At 38.4% G+C, this 15,984-nt stretch overlaps 1 long non-coding RNA gene across 1 annotated transcript in view; it reads right to left on the reverse strand.

The window, feature by feature from the left end:
* Positions 1–15,984, reverse strand: part of LOC106977832 (uncharacterized) — a 21,769-nt gene continuing 5,785 nt past the window's right edge. The window contains exon 3 of the long non-coding RNA XR_001430707.3: positions 1–436. This is a non-coding gene — a long non-coding RNA (uncharacterized LOC106977832). The remainder of the gene's footprint in view (positions 437–15,984) is intronic.

The following is a 15,984-nucleotide window of genomic DNA, read 5'->3' on the forward strand; positions in this document are numbered from 1 at the left end:
GACTTTGATTTATTGTTTATTGGCACAGTTCTAGAATTATATTCCAGCATTCTGTCTCTGAGACCTTGGCCTTGAATTAAGTTGGTGACAGAGTAGAAATAGTACACATATTAGTAGACTGTTCATTAAATTGTGGAATAGTTGACAATTTGCATTCCCTCCTGCTTCCCCCCCATTTTGGTGCCCTTGACACAGTTTGGAAGCCTCCTCATCTTATCCTCTACTTCAGGTCGTCTGTTTGTCCCCATTCTCTCTAGGGTCTCCTTCCCTACCCCACCACTTTCCCTCCCTGCAATTTTGCAAGCTATCTCTATCCTCGTGATTTGGTTTCAGCTTGTAAAACTGTGTCTTTTCCATAATGCAATCAAACCAGAGAGGCTCTGCTTCACAGGTGGGTCTTGTGATCCACAGACTCTTATGAGTCTTTGTCCAGTCTCTGTTAAGAAAGTAAAAAAGAACAATGGAAGTAATTATCCTATTGATTTCAGCTATAAATCCTATTTTGCCCGAGTTGTACGAATGATGAGTATTATGTGAAAATGCTGCTCTCTAGTGCAACAGAACTGCAAATAATGTACATCTATTTCTTATAATCCCATCCAACATATCCCAAAAGGTTCAAATCGAACAAAACAGAGGTAATATGGTAGCTGAATCATAACGTAAGTATGGAGAAGAAAAGGGAAATTCCAAGCATAAGGAAGCTGTAGTGGGAATAAATGTGCTTAAGGAAATATTATTTTAGTTACTTAAACAGGGGTCACAGATAAGAATATTACCAATCCATCAATAGACAATTACTTACAGCTTACTATACACTCAGGAATGAAGTGTGAAAACAGAAGTATCAACATGGGCTCCAACTTCAAAGAGTTGTTTGCAATTAGGTCCAGGTAAAAAGATAAGAAACACAAAAGTACATATTTGAGAGCTGGGGAATGTGGTACAGATTCAGTAGTCATATGCCACATTGAGCACTTGAAATGTGGTTAATCCAAATTGGGATATGCTGTAAGTATAAAATATAAACCAGATTTCTGAAGCTTAGAATGAAATAACAACATCTCACGAATAATCTCAACCTGATTGCATGTAGAAATGAAAATATTTTTAAAATAACAGATGAAATAAAATATATCATTAAAATTCATTTTACCTGTTTCTAGAAAATGTAAAATTACATATATGCTTGTATTTTATTTGTTAGAGAGCATGGCTTAAAAAACTGTATTTCAACGGAATGGGAGCTCAGTAGAGAAGGGAATAATCTGGGTCCCCTAGAAGAAATGGCCCTTGAATAGGTTTTGCTGAACTTGGAGAGAGCAGAGAGAATAAAAGGTGTGTCAGATCTGGGAAATGGGTGATGGGATAAAAGAGAAGGTAAGAAAAGAGCAGAGAGAGAAGACCCAGTTTGGGGGCAGGGGCGGGGATTACAGAGAACACCCTGATGAGGATGGAAGAAGAACAAGATAGAGGGAGGGCAAAGAGACGGAGTCTTTAAGGCCAGCCAGAGGCTTAGAGTACCTCAGAAGTAAGGCACCCCTTGAAAGGGTTTGAGTAAGGGAATTTTTGGATGAAAGCTGAAATTAAAAAAGAAAACTCTAGCAGTGAGTTATTTAAACTCTCATCCTATTAGAAGGTTCTTATATCATTATTAAATTCAGATCCCCAAATAATAACACAAAACTAATACCACAAAAGCTCAGCCACCCGATTCAATATGAAATAACAACACATTCTCACATGTCCAATTAACCTTGCCCTTCAAAGTTTGGTGGTGTGTGGGTGTGTGTGTGTGTGTGTGTGTGTGTGTGTGTGTGTGTACGTGAGAGAGAAAGAGAGAGATTTTCAAAGGCTATCACACACAGGTGCTGTGATCTCTAACAGGGAAGGCAATAAGAGAATGGAAAGTAAATAGGAGGCCTGAAAACGCTTTCAGATGATGCACCTGAATTAACAGTCCCTTCTTTCATTGTCTATAAAAGAAGCTGTGTTTTCCTGAAAGCCCTTGGAAATGATGAAGTGCTCATCGATAAACATCAATTCCTTTTAAATCATAATGTTTGCCAGTCTGTCTTCCCCTAGCTCACTCTTTATGTTGGTCCAGAATGTGACTGTCACAACTATCTGGGTGAACAAGATTGTGAAATGTGGTCATAAAATACGCGATTATTTTTAAACTCATCTTTGTCACATTGTGATGCTCCACAAAACACCTTTCCCTGGGCTACGATTCATTTTAATTGATCCCATCAGCACCATATCTATATCCTGAGTGCCTTCACAATACCCTCTATTTCCAGAGAAGCCCATCAGGTTATGGGTTTGTTAGTAATAAAAATTACCAAGAAACAGTCTGTGGACGATAAGAGCAATACAAATTCTAAGGAGAGGTAATAAGAGAAATAATGAGCATCCTTCTCACTCCTTGGAAGTGGACAATTCTGAGCTCCCCGAAGCAACACTTAACCTATTGTATTAAACAGTAATGGACAAATATTAAAAATGTTGATGTCAGCATTTAGAATCTGTTGGCTCCAAAATGTCATTTAAAAGTTAAGTTCTCCTAAGTATTGTTTATCACGTTTCTTTCTACAGGGTTCTTTTCTTACTAGGACAGAGCCTTAAACCCCAGAAGAATAATTTTCCTCCTGTTTTAATGATTTGTTTACTGGTTCACTCCAGAGTGTGAGCTGGAAAAAAGGGAAGTGTCATAAAGTCTTTTATGTACCAGGATTTTCCACAATGTCACATTGGTAGCACTTCCCATTGCCAAAACTATTTGCAGAGCTGGACAAATAAGCATCCAGAGAGCTGCTATGGGGACCTGATCGCTAACCAGAGCACAGGCTGCACACATTTCACCTTCTCCCAATCTTCTTGGGGTGTGTACCTGCTAATCCTTTATGATATATAAGAGAGCGAGGAAAGTGATAGAACAGCCCCAATGGCACAGACAGCTCTTTTTCTCTCTAAACAAGAAGAATTAGTTGGACTGAAAGGTGGGCTATTCTAGGGGAGTGAGAAAGAGGTGACAGAATCAGAAGGGCCTGAGAGGGCCATCATTTTAGACTATTTCAGGAAGGAAAATAAGTATAATGTGCTTGAAGTGACTTTGAAGCTCTCTTCTGAAGAAGTCCATGCTGAACTGGGGGCACCTTGCAAGATGCAGATTCTGGAAAGCTAAGAAGACTTGGCAAACAGGAGGCAGGAGTTAATGTTGTCAAATAGGAGTACCAGTCTTCTGCCCTCCCATGTTTAGGGCATACAGCCAGCATTACTCAATCACAGCACTGCTATCACAACCCTTGTCAATAAAGGGATCCAGGCACGAACTACTGATAAATGGGCATCTGCACTTGAGATGAACTCCATTTACCATACTGTTTGGACTTTAGGCTTAAAAGTGAAAGGAACCACCATTTTCCTTTGCAACTTGATCTATCCCATGTCACTTGGAGGGAGGCAGGCAGGCAAAGCTTCAGAGCAGAACAAAGATAAGTTGATATACTAATACCAAAGACATAATTATTAAAAAAAATTGTCAACTTCTGAGTCCCCACACTTAAAATGTTCCAGGTATTCTAAGTGTCATTTCTAATCCCCATGATAACTCTTTTCAGGGGGCATTATTATCATTCCCACCAACCCCTCCTTTTTGTGGAGGAGACTGGGACTTGGAGAAGGGACCTTCCCCAAACTACAGCACTCATAAGTAGCAGAACTGAGATGAGAACTCTGATCCTCTGATCCCAAGTCCCAAATTTACTATTCTAAGCCATTTCACAAAGTGGGAAGTGGTTTTAGAGTTATGAACTTATTTAACATTTATCTTTTATTTATAGGAAGTGATAGTAGATGTCTATTTATAGAAGTGATATAAAATCTTCCTTTAAAATACATTATATTTATGGGGCACCTGGGTGGCTCAGTCAGTTAAGTGTGTGACTCGTCATTTTGTCTCGGGTCATCATCTCACAGTTCGTGAGTTCGAGTCCTGCACCGGGCTCAGCACTGACAGTGCAGAGCCTGCTTGGAATTCTCCCTCTCCCCTCTCTCTACCCCTACTCTGCTCATGCTCTATCTCAAAATTAGTAAGTAAATTTTTAAAAAAATTAAATAACAAAATAAAATGAATTACATTTCAAAAACCAACACTGATTTAAAGAAAAATATAAGAAAGTTATCTCAGATATTTACAAGGATATGGCAAAAGGCACTGTGTTAATACATCCATTTACTAGGAAGTCAAAGTAAAATGGCGTGAAATAGTGATTTTTACTGATCACTCCTTAAAGCTCACATAAAAGAGTACTCAAACCTGGATACACAGGATGAACAAATAGCTTGCTGGCCTACTGGGCTTCCTCTTCTACACTCTTGGGAAACTCCTATGTTAATCAAGCACTCACAGCCTGGGAAGGAGTTTCTATTCTCAGTAAACTGAAGCTGCCGTCAGGAAATTAAGAGGTATCTATTTTGCACTTTATTCCCTTAAGGTCAGGATCTGTGCTTTTAATAGTGACAATTAGCTAACATATATAATTAAGCCATGCAAGTGAATGAAGGGAAAGCAAGGGGAGGAACCCAGGAGCTAGTTTCTTTCTCCAGACATCTTACATAAACAGTACTCAAAGACTGACCCCCAAAGGTGATTTCTTAAAGTGTCAGGAAGGAAGTGCCGACAATAGGGCAAATGTTTTGAGGACAAGTAGAGTTTCTGTAGAACTCCTGAAATAACATGATGTACAAAATGTCCTCATTACCTCCAAAGGGTAACCCATTCATAACTCCAGTAACAGCTGATGTTTGTCAATATAAATTTCCAGAGTGACTTCCTAATTTTTTTCCATTTTGTTTATTTTGAGAGAAAACTCTTAACAACATCAAACCACCTCTGGCCAAAATCATTCACTGATATCAGCAAATAGCACTCATATGACTCCTCAATTCTAATTCCCCCTCACATTTCAACATTTCTGAAATTAGATTATACCTTACACCTGAGTGACTATACATTCAGTGTGGTCTTTCTTTTTCCTTCCTCATCACATCTCCCACTTCATTTTCCCCTTGGCATTGAGTAAATATAATGTGTTAGTGGGAATTAGGCTCAGTCATAATTTTAGAAGTATGTCTAGACAAATTATAGACAAATATAAGCCTCTCTACATATTATTGGCTTTGAAGTCATTTCTTTTTTAAACCATTAAACACTAAAACACGTTGTTAGGGAAAACGCATTTGAACAAGAGACCAAGCTGGTAGAAAGAAAGAAAAAATTATATAATCAAAAGAATGCCACTATGTCCCAAAGGTTAGAGTCACCTTACTATCAAGTAAGTCTAGAGCAAGGAGAACCACATAATTCATAAATTAAAATTTCCAGTACTCATTTATCTTTATTTTTAATAATTCCATTTGTGTTCATGTGTTAGATCACAAGGTCATGTGTTACTCTTCATCCTGGCTTCTCATGTAAACTACAAATAAGTTTTTATGATAATGATGTATGGGGTTAGCTATTTATCTTCCCGACAAAGAGATACCTACAAAGAAAAAATTATTCTGCCTCTGAGATGGGATGGCATTAAAGGAATGTTTTCCAGATGCTTTTATAAAAAAAAAAAAGCTTAAAGAATATATGCAACATAAAATTTCAATGTAGGCAAAAAATTGTAAAAAAAAAACAGTCAAAACAAAGGCTACTTTTGGTGGGAAGGGAGGGGATTGTGATAGAGAAGGGGCTTGAAGATTTCTTCTAGGCACAGGGGGGCTGGCAATGTACTTTTTCTTGACCTGGATGGTGATTACACAGGTGTGTTTACTTTTTGATAATTCACTGAGCTGTGCCTTCTTCCATGTATGTGCCATATTCTTAAAATGAAAAAGAAGTTTATAAAATAAATGCAACAGATACAGGATTTCCTATAATATATTATTTGTTGACCAAAAAAAAGGGGAGAGGATTTATTCTGCCTTCAGGTAAACTGAACTAGGGGCTTTAATATTACATTGACTACAGGGTAAATGTTGACACCAAGGACATTAATCTTGATGTTCTCCCAAGTCATTATCTGTTCCCTGGCATTATCAGAATAAAATATATCTCTATAGAAATAACAATTTCTGGTCAATCTCAAAGAGTAACACTAAGCATGGAAATCAGAAATATTGATCTTGTGTTGGTATAAAGATGTTTCTATTGAAGTGAAATCATTTCTGTAAAATTGTACACTTGCTGTCCTAACACACATAACTGGTCCTGGAATTGCACTGTTCAGGAGACACTCACAAGTGAAAATGACTTCTTTCAATAAGCAGGTTCCAACAGGATCGTTTTGGGGTGTGGATGCTAGATTCCTCTATCTCAGGTTACCCAGGTTACTGAGGACTGAAAGTGGCTCAGTAAGTACTAACTCTTCCTGCCCCCAGCACAAAACAGGAATGATTCATGAATGGGTGCGGCTTTGGACAGGGGTGATGACAAAAGGATGGAGCACAAGAGGTCTTATGTCCCTGGGAACCAAAACTGGGAGCACCAAAAACAAGTGTCTATTCTAACCACCAACAATATGTATGGGACATTAAATTGATTCACATGCCAAATTTGCTGGCTCCATCACTGACTTTGGGTGGTGTCTGTTACAGAGCAAACAAAGACATTGAGGGCCCAGTGTCTCTTCCCACTCCCAGCCTGACTCATGTTAGAGGGAAAGGGTTGGAATTTCCCCTGAAGGTTTTGCACTCCTGTTGAATAATGCCCCCGCAAAAGGTGCATCCATGTCCAAATCTCTAGAAGCTACGAAAGTCACTCTATTTGAAAAAAGCGTCTTTGCAGATATAATTAAGGATCTTGAGAGGAGATTATCCTGGATTATGGAAGTGAACCCTAAATTCAACAACAAATGTCCTTATAAGAGACAGAAGAAGAGAAGGAAAGGTGAGACTGGTGTGGCAGAGGTGGTAGTGACATGGCCGGGAGCCAAGGAAGCCAAGGAAGCCAAGGAATGCACCCAGCCACCTGAAGCTGGGAAAGACAAGAAAGGCCTCTCCCCTTGAGCCTTCGGAGGGAATAGAGCCCTGCATTCTGGGCTTCTGCCCTCCAGAACTATGAGGAAATAGAGTTCTGTTACTTTAAGTCATCCAGGTTGTGGTACTTTGTTATGGCAGCCCTAGAAAACTAACCCAAATACGCACCTAGAGACGCTGCTCATCAAGAAGCACACAATTCCCTCATGAATGAAAAATACTCATCCTTTGGTAACTTGCAGGCATTTAGTGTTTCTCTGGGTGGCAAGTGGTAGAATATCTTCCCAGAGGAACCCAAGAGACAGGGTGTACCAGGGACAAGTCACCGCCTCCGCTCTCCTCGTGCACGGATGCCTCTGATGGACAGGGTGTGAGTGCACACTTGCACTTTTCTATGTCTAAACTATTTCACTGGATGAATCATTATGCAAGTCTGATCAATTCAAATACCCAAAAGTAGATGATAACTGTTTTCTGGCTGGTGAAAGGAGCCTAGCTATTACCGGAAGTTCCCAAGTAATGTCTTTCAACTCAGTGTTACTGAAAAAAATAATTAATTATCAGGAATTAGGTGCTTTCGGCATCTGCATCATTTTTACTCACTTATCTCAGGCAACACCTGCAGGCTCTTCCCTGTTTCTCTGTTCACTCAGCTCATTCTGGTCCTTATCACTCATAGAAACTTCTGCATCTGCTAGTTACCTGGAAAGGTTAAGCCTGTATCTCTCCTCTCTCCCTGCTTGACTGGGCCCATGCCTTTCCCATCCCCTCCTCAACACTGCCTGAGTCCCACTCATCTCCCTTACCCTAGTTCACAGCATAAAACCTTTTTCAAAAAGATACAGAAGCAGCAGGTAAATACAAATGCAAACAATGAGATATCACTTTACATACATCAGAATAGCTACTATCCAAAAAAAAAAAAAAAAAAAAAACCCAGAAAATAACAAGCATTGGCAAAAATACAGAGAAACTGGAACCCTTGTCCACTATTGGTGGGAATGTACAATGATGCAGACAGAGCAGAATACAAACAAAAAAAATTTGAAATAGAATTACCATATGATCCAGCAATTTTCTGGGGATATACCCAGGAGAATTGGAAGCAAGGTCTCAAAGAGATCTTTAAGCCATGTTCATAGCAGCATTGTTCACAACAGCCCAAAGGAGGAGGCAGCACAATGTCCATCAATGGATGAATGGATAAACAATGTATGGTTTACATATACAATGGAGTACTATTCAGCCTTCAAAAGGAAACAAATTCTACATGCTACAACAAACATGAACCTTGAGAAGTGACTAAGTGCTAAATGAAATAAGCCAGTCATAAAAAGGCAAATACGGTATGATTCCACTTACATGAGGTATCTAGAGTAATTAATAGAAACAGAAGGTAGAATGATGGTTGCTTGGGCTGGGAAGAATGGCAAGTGGGGAGCTGTGGTTTAATGTGTACAGAGTTTCAGTTGCACAAGATGAAAAGATTCTGGAGATTGGTTGCACAGCAATATGAATATACTAAATGATACTGAATTGTACACTTAACAGTGGTAAATTTTGTTACGAGTATTTTACCACAAATAAAAATTAAAAGAGATATAAAATATTTCAATTAGATAATAATACAATCACCTACCCAGACTTGGAGCTCTTCTCCCACTGTCTGTATCCCTATCCCTTCCACCTTCCAAAGTTGGTGTGCATCTGGGTCAAGCATTATTTCTCTACTTTTACTTTCCTTCTATTTACCCCCAACCGATATGTAGTATCATCCTGATACACCTCAAAAACACAATGTTGCCTGGAAAACAGCAAGTTGCAAAATACCACTAATGTAAATGTTAAAAGGCACACAAACACAAAAGGTAACTTTGAGAAGAAGTGACTGTCCCCACACCTACAGACTAGACACTACTAGAGTGAACTTTCCTCAGACTTAACTTTCTAAAACATTTGAAACAATCTGCCTGCTTCTTGATGAGCAGTGTCTGTACCTCACATTCAAGGTCCTATTTTTGTTCCCTTGCCTACTTGGTCAGATCGCTCACTGGATGCCCCTCCCATTTAGCCTGGCTAAGACCTCAGTCTTTCCAGTTATGGCTTCACCTCCTGGGCAACACCGTCATAGACAACTTATCATAGATTCAATACCTAGCCCTGGGATCCTCCTGCCTGTGTGTTCATTGCCACACATGCCCCTACCAGATCCCAATGGGTGGGCCTCAGAAACTTCAGTGATTAACAGATGATGTTGAAAATATGCATTTTTATTTTAGGTTTATGTTAAGATTGGCTTTATGCATTATGGAAATACCTGAACAATTAAACTATCAAAGAAAAAAATCAAATCAAACACACTGAGACACAAAGCTGAGTGTTTGAGCCCTTTTTATGGCAAGAAACTAGCAAGTTATCTGATCATAAACACTTTACTTTTTCATATTCATCCTCAAGTCCATGTGTGACTTGGATGACCCACTCCCAGGGATGTAAAAATTATTTCACTTTTGTATAGAAAAGATCTTCGGTTTTTAATGAAGGCTTCATGGTCCAGCAATCTGACCTAAAAATCAGAAAGCCAGAAAGATGTGTGACAAGCTTAAATGCTTTCGCTCTTTACTTTTCTGCATAAGGTAAGTAATTTTTATAAGAGACTACGGTGCACTCTGTATATTGGCATTTTTGGTTTTGCAGTTGAACTACATGAATGCAACGGCGTTGGTAAGCAAAAGCAGGGCTGATGTGGTTTTATAAGTGTCTAACAAATCCATCATTTTTCTCCCAAGTGTCCTTATTTCCCTTACATAGATCTCAGACAATGTAGTTCACTGTCTTCAGAAACTATGAAGACCTCTGACTTTATAATCTTACACCTGAATCAAAACTCTGCTCCAACACTAGTAATGGGACCTGAGCAAATTGCTTTACTTCTCTGAGGCTTGATGTCTCACAGGTATAATGAGGTTAATAAAAGCCACCTGACACGGACTGACCACATAGCGGTAACCTAGCTGAAGCATGTAGCACAGTGTCAGGCATATCATATCATGACCAAGGTTTAACACAACTCTTTTGACACCATTTCATGAAGATCAAATAAAGGTTAAGGATAAATGCAAAGAATCTGTTAATTTGGTTTTTGTTGCTTTTGTGCGTGTTCATTGGTTTATTCCTGTTGTGGCTGATTTGATCAGTTGTTTCTCTAAATTAGTGAAATCAATCTACTGGTTTGGCTATTAACGTGAATCACAGCCATTTACAATTAATCCATATTTACAGTATCGTGATGGAAAAAATTTCCTTTCTTCCCTCTAGGTTCTGTGGCTGACCTAATAATTAAATTGACATAGGACAGATTACCAGCGGAAAAACAAATTTAACTTCATATGTACCTGAGCCACAAAGATATGAGACCCAAGGGCAAGTCAGGCCGTTGAGGAGGCTTATACGCCATCCTAAGCTGGGAAATCAGGTAGGGGCCTGGGACTTCAAAAGGGAGAAGGGTATTCACAGAACAGCAAGAAGAGCAGGTGTTTGGTAACTGATGTTTGCCCTGCCATCTCGAGAGGTCATTCAGATAAAAAGCTATCTCTGGTAATAGCTCTTTCTAGGCCAGCCCCCCTATCTAAATTCTTTTATGTAGTTAAGGGAGAAGTAAAGGTTTTTCTTAAGTCTGCTCAGTCTTAATGGACTTCGGTTCAAGATAATCCTCATACCAAAGTGGTGGATTTGGGGGTGGCAATACCTGCTCCCCTTCAATGGATTACTACTAGATAACTTTCTAGGGAAAAAAAAAGATGGCAGCTGGATCCCCAGTTCACACATACACCAGGATAAACTCCAAATGGATCAAACACTTATAACGAAACAAGAAAGAACTACAAGAAATATGGAGAATTTTTTATAAACTTAGAGTAGAGAAGGCCTTTCCAACTATGACTCACAATTAAGGTGTCATAAAACAAAAAAAGATCAACCAAACAACTACAAAAAAACTACCAAAGCAAAAACAAAAACAAAAACCATGTGGCAAAATCAAAAGGCAAATATAATACTAGAAAATTAACTGCAACTCATTCTCCAAAGGGCTAATCTCCATAGTTGTAATAAATTGCTAGAAATTTAAAAAAAAAAAAAACCCACAGACCAATAATCCAGTAGAAAAAACTGGGCAAAATATAAATCAGGGGAACAAGGAAATACAAATGATCCTGGGGAAACATATTAAAAGATTTCACTTGTAATCACAATAAAAGGCAATGCAAATAAAAACAAAGCAACAATATAGCACACCAAGTTACAATATTTTACCTATCACATCCTCAAATATCCAAGCTCAGTTAAACATCTGACTGGCGAATTTGTGGGAAATAGGGACTCTTCATTCACTATCAGGGGGAGTGAAATAATACAACACCTACAGAGGGAAAATTGGGAATCTATTTAAAAATTTAATTGCATTTATTCTAGCAACCCTACTTCTGGGGATTTATCTTAAGGATATACCTGTGCACTTAGAAAATCATGTACATTATTCACTTTGTAGTAAAATTGTTTGTAAAAGCATGACCTGGAAGCAATTCATACAGCCATCTAAAGGTGACTGGTTATATAACTATCATTCAGCCACAGAATGGAACATTCTGCAGCTCTTACATGAGGAAGACCTCTGTATACTAACATGGAAGAAAAACAGATGGTTGAATGAAAAAATACAAAACTGGCCACAGAGTATGAGAATTTTGTCTAAGAAAGGAAGGTGATATGGATACATATGTATATTTTCCTGCATTTTCATAATGAGATACCAGATGAACACAAAAAAATGAATAGAAGAAAGTGGTTTCCTACAAAGGGCAGGAGGAACAGAGCAGATGAGGACTAGGGTGGAGCAAGATTTGCCAGTGTATTAATTTTAACATCATTTGGATTTTTTAACATATGAATATGTTATCTATTCATAAGATTAATCTTGATTTATTGACTGATTACCTGCTACATAGAAAGCCTGGTGAGTGGCACTATAGTCACACTTTCAAACCAGCTAGCATGAATATTTGTAAGCATCTATGTGCTAGACATGACACACTCATGGGAGGTTGAGGAGGAAGAGAACTCATGGTTTATAAATTACATGCGAGTAATGGTCCCATCCTTGACTTTGTACTGCTTTTCCTCAGGGCCTACCATGGATATCATCTGAGATGACACAAAACATATATAAGGATAACTATCAACAGTACGGAACAGTGCTAAACAAATACCAAAGGAAAAATGTTCTAGACCAGAAGAGGGAAAGTCCCAGTGGCCGAACTGGTCCAGAAAGGCTTCAGAGGAAGAAAAACTTGAAGTGGGCCTTGTGTATCATATAAATTAAATCTTTCTCACAAAAGTTCTTCAGTAGAAAAAGTTTTTTTCAGAACCGTTCTGATTATGTTGATTTTCCTGAAGCAGGTGAGAGAGGAGCAAGGAGATAGGAAGCACATGCCCCATCATTTCTACTCAGTTCTCAAAAAAGTGAGTAACATTGCAAAATTAGCTTTTCCTGGTCATGTTAGTCCTTCCTCAAAATGAAATTAGTACACGGAAATGAGAGTTGGATTGCAAGTCACAATTTTAAAAATCTCACTTCTTCATTTTACTCCTTTCCAATTTAAAAGGTTCCATCATCTCAGGGAAGCTTTTCTCCTTGACAGCTTTCACAGACATTGTCTCTGAATGGGTTGGCCAGAATCAAGAGAGGAATCTTAAGTTTCCATTCCTGTCCTACACCTACAAAGTGGTTTTACTTTGTAAATGCTCTTCAAGCTGCAGCAATTAAAAGAGGGAATGCCATCTTGAAGGAGTCATTTGTCAAGACCCTCAGGATCATACTGTCCATCTGTTACCTGAATGGCCTCTTTGGCACAGCTTAGCTCACCCCTGAATGCCTCCCAGGAGAGGAACTCTCTACCAATGTCATCTTGATGCAACTCTGTCAGGAAGTTCTTATGCTGAGATGGAAAAACTCTCCTTTCTTCAACCGGCTGGTTCTACTGCTAGCCCCAGAACCCTACAGACAAGACAGATTCATCTCACAGGAGTTAAACTAGGCACGCCAGAAGAATCACCCCTCTTACATTAGCCTGGAGTCAGCGTATTGAGGTGGCATAGGGAAGGGCAGTAAATAATGTCTTGTTGTAGGGGCACCTGGGTGGCTCAGTCGGTTAAGCATCCGACTTTAGCTCAAGTCATAATCTCATGGTTCGTGAGTCCAAGCCCCACATGGGGTTCTGTGCTGACAGCTCAGAGCCTGAAACTTGGTTCAGATTCTGTGTCTCTCTGCCGTCCCCTACTTACACTCTGTCTCTCTCTCTAAAAATAACTAAACATTAAATAATTTTTAAAAGGGGAACCTGGGTGGCTCAGTCAGTTAAGCATCCGACTTTAGCTCAGGTCATGATTTCACTGTTCGTGGGTTCAAGACCCTGTCTGTGCTGACAGCTCAGAGCCTGAAGCGTGCTTCGGATTCTGTCTCCCTCTCTCTCTCTGCCCCTCTCCTGCTTGTACTCTGTCTCTGTCTCTCAAAAATAAATAAATGTTCAAAAAAAATTTTTTTAATTAAAAAAATAATAATAATGTCTTGTTGCTGTTGTTCCTGTATGGTTCTAAACAAACCTGTATCAGGTATGCATTTAAGTTAATTAGGTAACAATATTTTGATTAATTGCAAAATAGGGTATTTTGAATGTACTAGTCATCTAGTTGACCAAATTCACTTGAAAAATAATATTTTCAGAAGTGTATCTTAAACATGTAAAATAAGTAGAATAAATGTCTTCCGAGCACACACTCCCAAATATTTCAGTAGTCCCCCGTTAGTTTAGGTCCAAGGTACTCAAGGAAACAATTCAGAAGTGATAATCAACAGACAAGCCGCCTTCTCTTCCACCAAGGTAACGGCCACATAGAAATGAGGTCTTTGAACACATTCCTGGAGAAGAAGACTTATTTTGAATAAAGTGATATCAGCTAAGTTAGTAATACCCCAAGCAAGTTTTATGGCTCTCTAAGGAAAGAATTAGCCTACTCATTTGGGAATTTAGTGGTGTTTGGAATGCAGAAAGTGACAAGGAGGTTGGAAATGGATTGGCTTTGGGGCTTGTTCTGCTATATAAATAATAATGAACCTTTTCCGACATGAAGTAATATGAAATGAAAAAAATAAAATAAAATCTGTCCCTAGAGTATAAAATTACCTCATAACCCAATTTGCATTTCTCTACTCCAAGCATATTTTCTGGGAGTTCTACTTAGAGAAAGCTGCTGAATGATAATTAATTTTAACAAGCACTTGGCACACAGAGCTGGACAGTACACAGGCTGCCTGCCCTAGAGCGAGTAGGAATTTGAACTCTACTTTTTATGGTGTTTTTTTTTTTCCACAATGACAATATTTAAGCATGAAAATGATCAGGACTTCAACTTTATTTTGTTCTTTCTTTTTTTTCTTCATTTGGATTTGTCATCCATTTAATTCAACTTAAATGCACAAGCAGTTTGTAAACACTGTTAAGAAATGTGGGAGATAATTGGATCATGGTGCAGCAACACCAGAAGGGCATTAGGTATTTGCTACTCATCAAAGAGACCATTCGTTTTTCTTTTCTTTTTCCCCCTTTGTTCAGAAAAGAAGGAAAAAAAAAGTGCACATCTCCTGACTTATAACTTATAGTTCATTGGTGAAAAAAGTGCTTTAGAATGAGATCTTTATGTCATTTCCCATGCAGTATTTTCATTCTTTCCTGAAGCACTATTTGGTAAAAGCAAGTGATAGTCTTGAGATGTGATCATCAATGTTCCAGCACTATTTCTCGTTTATACCCCTGCACGTGGGATACTGGCAAGCAAATAAGGAGTCGTTTCTGTAGAGGATATTAATTTTGAGAGAACTAACACTATGATTTGATAGTAATAACTTACCTCTCATCTATCCATCTAGCTTACTGTTCTATACTAAATTACGCGTGTCTACAGGTTTATAATGTATGTGAAAAATTGCAAAATCTTAATTTTGACAGAAAAGACATTCTTTAATTTCCCAGGCAAGCTACTAAAAAGATGAATATCTATGTATTTTCAGATGAAAAATAATGACATACTAATCCATCCCTTCTTACGGTTTTGAAAACAGACTCACTCACTACCTGTGACTCCGTTCCTTGCTCTCAACAAAGGGAACGAATTAACCTTCATGATTAACAACTCATCAAATTCCATTGCTTCTATAAAGGCAGTATTTTTTATCTTTCATAATCACATTTAAACTCATAATTAGTGCCATGGATAAAACTGTAGGTTAAAAATAATGTCTGAATTTCTTAACCTCTTCCTTTGGAAGTTCATGAAATGTTTATCTAGAAATCTTGACGCTTAAGTGGTCTGTTATTTTTGTCACCTACAAACACAATAATGTTCAAATTAAGCTTTTCCTTATCAGGATCCCTTGATCTTGTGCCATATTTGGAGCTTAGCAAAATTCTGCAAAGTCAAATCTATGTATAGATTAAAAGAATTTTCTTAATTTATTCTTGATTCTGATGGGAACTTTCTTAAATTGCACTCAATATTTACTGAGAATCTAATACAATCAAGGCACTATGCCTAGAAACAAGGGGGAAGACAAAGGTGAATAAGAAAAGGTCTCCGCCCTCAGGAAGATTTCAATCTGGTGAGGACATAGATTATATTCATTCTACATTGTTAGTTATAGATCTGCCCCAAACTAAAGGTATGACCTTGAGAAAGCCCTTCTTGTTCTTGCCTTCTCAATCTCTTCATCTATAAACTAGGGATCAGGCTTAGATTTATTCTAGAAACACAACTGAGCATCTACCATGGGATAATAGTGGCTAACCCTAATGAGCAATTACCATGGGGCAGGTTGCAGGGTAAACATTTTATGTGTAT

This window comes from Acinonyx jubatus, chromosome D4 (assembly GCF_027475565.1).
Source record: "Acinonyx jubatus isolate Ajub_Pintada_27869175 chromosome D4, VMU_Ajub_asm_v1.0, whole genome shotgun sequence".
Lineage (NCBI taxonomy): Eukaryota > Metazoa > Chordata > Mammalia > Carnivora > Felidae > Acinonyx > Acinonyx jubatus.